Source organism: Kogia breviceps, chromosome 4 (assembly GCF_026419965.1).
Source record: "Kogia breviceps isolate mKogBre1 chromosome 4, mKogBre1 haplotype 1, whole genome shotgun sequence".
Lineage (NCBI taxonomy): Eukaryota > Metazoa > Chordata > Mammalia > Artiodactyla > Physeteridae > Kogia > Kogia breviceps.
The window spans coordinates 78,296,075-78,302,074 of NC_081313.1; positions in this window are offsets into that span (position 1 = coordinate 78,296,075).

Genomic DNA, 6,000 nt, shown 5'->3' on the forward strand with positions numbered 1-6,000 from the left:
CAAGGATACTCTGAGATTGACATAGTGTTGCTCAGTGATGTGTTTGCCAGTGTGAACCATTGCAAGAAACAACTGAGAGAAGGGTTGGAGACTCTGAGAGGAAACTTGAAGAGAACTTCACATGGGAACAGGTCTGGGTGAATGTGTTTCTGTGAATTCTTTTATTTCAAAGGTGGAAAAGACTGCTGAAGGAAACTCTTCGCTTGTCACAGAAGACTGTTATTGAGTAATAATTACTTGTATTTGCTAACGTTAAATTCGTGGGAGAAAACTTGGAGAGGTTGCCCCAGAGGCTTTTTTTAAAAAAAAGACTTCTGGCTAAACTTTCAATGAAATTTCACGAATTTGAGATCCTATGATTTAAAGACTAATTATGTCTTCTCCAATGCACCTTTATTTAATTTCCATCCCTTAGCTGAAATCTGACTCTGAGGAATGCAAACAGGAAGGGCTGAGATGAGAAAGGTGCCTCCAAGAATGAAGAATCTTTGAGATACATTTGTCTGATAAACATTCCCCTCGGAGATGTCCTGGGGTCTTTTGCTGAAGTGACTTTGCTGACAGGACACACAATGGCTCTTTGACCCCAGTGTTGAACTAGTTAGGTCTTTTTTTTTTTTTTTTTGGTGAGTTCCAAAAAGAAAAGAAAAAGCCTTCTTGACATGTTACTGTTTATTTTTCTATTCCAATTGTACATCTCCTGCTATTTTTTTTCAGTCTAATGAATTGTGGAGGAAGAAAAATGCAAATAACTATGTTGTAAAGGGAATAAAACATTTTTCTTGAGTAAAACAGACCAGACTGTGTGCCACTTCAATTCTAAAATAAGATCAATGTTTTAAAACAATGTCCCAGAACTGTTTATTAATTTAAATAATGGATTCGTTACCAAGCCCTTGCTTCAAATGAGTATAGAGAGCTAGCTTGAATGTGTCTTTTAATGAAAAACACTACCTTCAGGAATACCAAACACCTACTAAATTGTGGTAGTTAGCAGAGATGTCAGATGAATGGCATGATGGTAACTATAATGAAGCACATTGAGGTTGGAAAGGCAGGAAGGGAAATGATGGAGTTTCACATACGATTACACTTTGAACAGGGAAAGACCACCTTTAAGAAAAGAAAAAAAAAGAAGAAATGGGAGAATGTGTTTTTCATTTTTCCCATTGCTTCTTCCAAGTTTTCCCCATTGAATTTGTAAACTATAGGGTACATTATATCATTGTTATTATTATTTATCAAAACAGGACAGTTAAAGTACTCTCAAGGCACATTAACAATAAGAGTTAGGGTATACGCTTTCCCTGGTGACCTTATTTGGAATCAAAATCTTTGTCCTTCATTGTTATGTCCTAATTCTACACTCCCTGCCCACCCAACGTCAAAGACCCTAATAGATGAGCTCTCCCTAATTCCTTTTCCTGTCCTCTGTACCTCAGGCAGGCAGCCCTCTCCTGGACAAAACATGCTTGAAGCTTTTATTTTGTTAGATTTCCAGAACAAATTTTGAAGTAGAACCCATGGAAAAGAACAGCTCCAAAAACCTTCATTTACTTGCTCTAATTGTTCCTCAAAACAAGCAAACTCATTTTCTAAGCTCTGTTCCTTCTATTCTTTCAACTCATTAAAAAATTTCATTGAAAACTCTTTAAAGTTCAAACAAGTTCCCAGGTAACCACCATGCTTTCCTTTTCATCTGCTAAATGCCTGTTCTTTTTCTCTTCCTCGCAGTGATTTTTCAAGGAGCAATAATGGTTTTCATTCAGCTCAGAATATATTTTATCCCATATTTTGTTTTGCTGAACAATTCCTTGGCAAAAAAAAAAAGGAACATATTTGTAGGAAAATGAGACTTCAAGGCAGACTGACAGGGAAGGATCGTGAAGTCAGGAAAGGAGGCAGACTGTCCACGGGTGTTTCCTTGTACTGATATCTGCACGCAGCAGTCATTTTTTCTGGCTTTATTCTCTGCTTCTCAGCACAGCCAAGACCATACCACGATTCATTTGAGGGGAAAATTGAGTTAAAAATGGAAAAGAAGCAGATATGTGAGTCTGACAGTTGGTTTTGACTCCCACCCACTGAGAGAGTAAAGAAGTTTATTGTTTCAGTTGATACCTGGTTTTTGGTGATATATTGTTTGTTGCTGTTATTTTTAAAGCTATTCAGTTACTTTATTTTGCAAGATGGGTGTGAGAAATCCTTTCTTGTCCTTTGGAACTAGTCCATGTCTTAACCTACCAGTAACAGCAACTGTTCTATGTCAGTTACTTTCTGGGCCCTGCTTGTGAATGAAACCTCAGGAGACTTGCCCAATAAGCCCAAGGTACTAGAAATCATTTACACACCAGGGGCATGTGCTCCTCTCTGCACATACCAGTGTGTTTATTATTGAAAACCACATTGGGGAAACATATTCTGAGCTTTTAAGGAGACAGTGCTAAAAATATGTCATGCCTATAACAGTTATGTTTCTAATTGGGATTTCTGCCCATTAGCTCTTATTTCTAATTGCTTTGATTTAGAGGTCGTAAAGACAAGAAGCTCTCTTTTTATTATCAGGTCAGATAACTTAAGGCTCTTCTCTGATATATCGTCCATTTAAAACCACATTGCAGGACATGGAGTTGTCCTGACAAGACATGGCCAAGATAAAACCTGTCCATGGACTGGGCTGACATGAAATAGGAAGTGGCAAATATATCATCTGAGGACTCATGACCAAGCACTGCTAGGACCCATGTCCCATTTCCACATACAATAATAGAAAACCTTTTGAGATACTCATTGGACAGTAAGGTTCATATAAGTTAGCCCAGGATAGTACTGACATTCTCATTAATCTTGACTCATTCTAGAAGTGACCTGAACTCCCCAATTGATTCAATACCTCATTTAAGCCCTCTGGCATCTATAAGAATGAACTTCACCCACCTAGGACCATGTCTCCCTAACATACAGTTACCATGTTGAGCATAGCAAGATCTGCCCCCAAATTATGACAGGAGTGTTAGGCTACTGGTTTCTTTAATTCCTTTTCACTCTCCCTGACTGAGGGAGAAGGATATACTCATGATAAAAATAAGGTGAGGGAATTTGATAATGATTTAATGTATTCCTTTGGTGGTACATGAAGCCAATTAGAATTTCACAGTCTCGACATTTTTTAAAAAGTACTGAGGAGTTATAAAATTTCAGAAATCTCTGTTCAATTTAAATGAAAGGACATTATATATATTAAAAAAATTTTTTTTCATTTTGATGACGCCTATTGGCCTGTCTTTCAGGTCACTTATTCTCTTCTGCTATATCTAATTTTTGTTAAATTTATCTATAAAGCTTTAAAGTTCAATTATTTTTTTTAGTTCTATAATTTCCATTCTTTTTTTAATGTATATAAAATCCAACTCCAGTTTATTTTTTCATCTTTATGTCTACTTTTACTGTCTATTCCTCTGTTCATTGAACATATTAATCAGTTAAAATCCTTATCTACTTCTACCAATATTTGTTATCACCTATGGGGTCTGTTTCTACAGTTTGCTTTTTGTCTCAGTTTAAAATCTTATAGCCCGTCTCTTGGAATTTCTAGTGATTTTAAATTTAATTTCTAGTGATTTAAGGATTAAAACCAGGACACTGTGCATTAAAAATCTTAGATGCTTCAGATGATGTTCTCTTTTTCCAGAGAGGTGTACACTTTCCTCACCAAGGATAGAATAAGAGCTGATCCAGGTGTGTGATCCTGGGTGTGACGCAAGTCACACCTCATATCCGTTAAATAAAAACATCTGGAGGTGAGAGCAAGGCATCAACACTTTTTAAGGATCCCCAGTGATTCCAGTGTGCAGCTAAGGAATCACTGTTACAGCCTAGTAGTTTCACCAAGGACTTTCCCCTAATCCTTGTCTCCTCAGCCCCTGAGAGTGAATCCTAATCCATGTTACCTTAGCCTGGCAAGACTATCTACATCTCCACTCAACTCTCTAACATATTCTGCTTAATTTCATAACCATACCTGTCTCAAGCATCTTCAGAATTCAGCAAATGTTTGGAGGGAAAAGCAGGTCATATCTTGGGTTCAGTTCTCCACCAAGATTTCAGGATTTCAGGATGAAACCCAGGATTTCATCAGGATTGTGGCCTCCAAGTCTCTGCATTGCTTTAGCCCCGTAAGCTTGACAAAGTTCTAGTGGTTTCTTGAACCCCAAAAGCTTCCCTTTTCCCAAAGTCCATATTTTCAGCTTCTTCTCTATTTCCCAAATCGGTATATGTCCCCAGGGAAAAAGGCAGCAGAATATCAGTCTATCTCTCCATTATCTGCTACCCTACTCCTCACTAAATCCTGACCTTTCTAGCTTCAGCAACTCTCCAATGCCTCTAAAACACACATACACATGATTTTTTGAATCCAATTATCTAGTTGTTCTCAGTGAGCATTGGTCCGCTGTTAACTACTTCATTATATCCAGAAAGAGAAGTCTCAGTTCTTTTAAAATATTCTACTGTATCATACTCATGATTAACAGTATCTTATGCCCCCAATACATAGTCAGATAATAATTCGGTTAAAAATTATTAATCATCTACTATGTGTCAGATACTAGGGACATAACAGTGAACAAAACGAGCACAGTTCCTGACTTTGTGCACCTAGTACCCCTGTGTGAGAGAAATAAAGAAAGAATATAATGCCAAGTGGTAATTAAATGTTATGAAGAAACATAAAGCTGGGTAATGAAACAAGGAATAGGGAAGGAGCTCTTGTTTTAAAGGTGGCCAGGAAAGGTCAAATGGAGCAGCAGAGACCTGAATGAAGTCAGGGTCCAGCCATGTAAATTATCTGAGATAAGTGTAGTCTAGGTATAGGAATAGCAACTGCAAAAGTATGGAGTAGGCAACACCCCTGGCATGTTCAAGAAATAGCCAAAAGAGCAGCAGGGCTAGAATAAGGGGAAGGATGGTTGAAAATCATCTCATGTTTTCTTTTTTCTCTTTCTCTTATTGTTCATATGTCATGTTCCTTTTCTAAGGATCCTAATGGGGAAGAGAACACTATTGTCTTTAAGATTCAATTTTTTATGTACTGAAAGTCTTCACAGCCATTCTTTTGAGATCATGGCCTACTATGATGTCCTGGGGCCTACACCCTCCACAGGTAAGATTTACTTGTTTTGTTTCATAGGAAATCTTAAAAATGGCTATTCATTCAATGTGTGTTTATAGAGTACTGACCACATCAAGACACAGTATTGGGCTAGGTATACAGAACCAGGCTGTTGGCAGTGGCACTGAATCACTTACTGGTTTTAGGAGTCACTTTTTTTTCCCGGCAGTGCATTAATACTGTGTATCCTTATGCTACCAGTTTTTAAGTTAAGAAATAAATCAAGTATTAACTATGTGTTCTGTATAATGGAGTAGAGAAAGAACACAAAAGAAGTATGGACTTGGCCTGCAAGGAGCTGCCTCTTGTAGCAGGAATTCCAATCTGAGCCTAAATTGAGTTTGCACTGGGATTCAACCACAATCTGGCTAATTCAGGAAGGTAAATGAGTCTCCTATAATGGAAAAGACTGGTTAGGAACAGATCTTTGGTCTAAATTCAACAGATTGTTGAGAGTATTTAATACTCAGCTCCAGTGGACTCATGCCTCTGTCTTTGGGAGAAAGAGTTCAAAAAATTAAGTAAAAACCAGAAGAGCTGTTTCCTGGATGTCTACTAAGGCAGCCAAAGCTCAAGTTGGCACAGTTTTGCAGCCTGAGTGGTAGAAAGCAGCTCCAGATTTCCTGTGTAAGCAGAGAAGGGGCCCAGAGTGCCTGAACAGCTAAGAGGACCACCTTCACTCTGAATTGAGAAGATGCAGGAGCGGCCATCTCTCTTTGATGCTCTGGTACTGGCAAGAGCAGTTGTGCCTTTGGCATGGCATGGCCACCATTGGAGGCATGACTCTTTTTGGCTGGACCATCCATGCTTCTGGTAGACACAGCCACAGA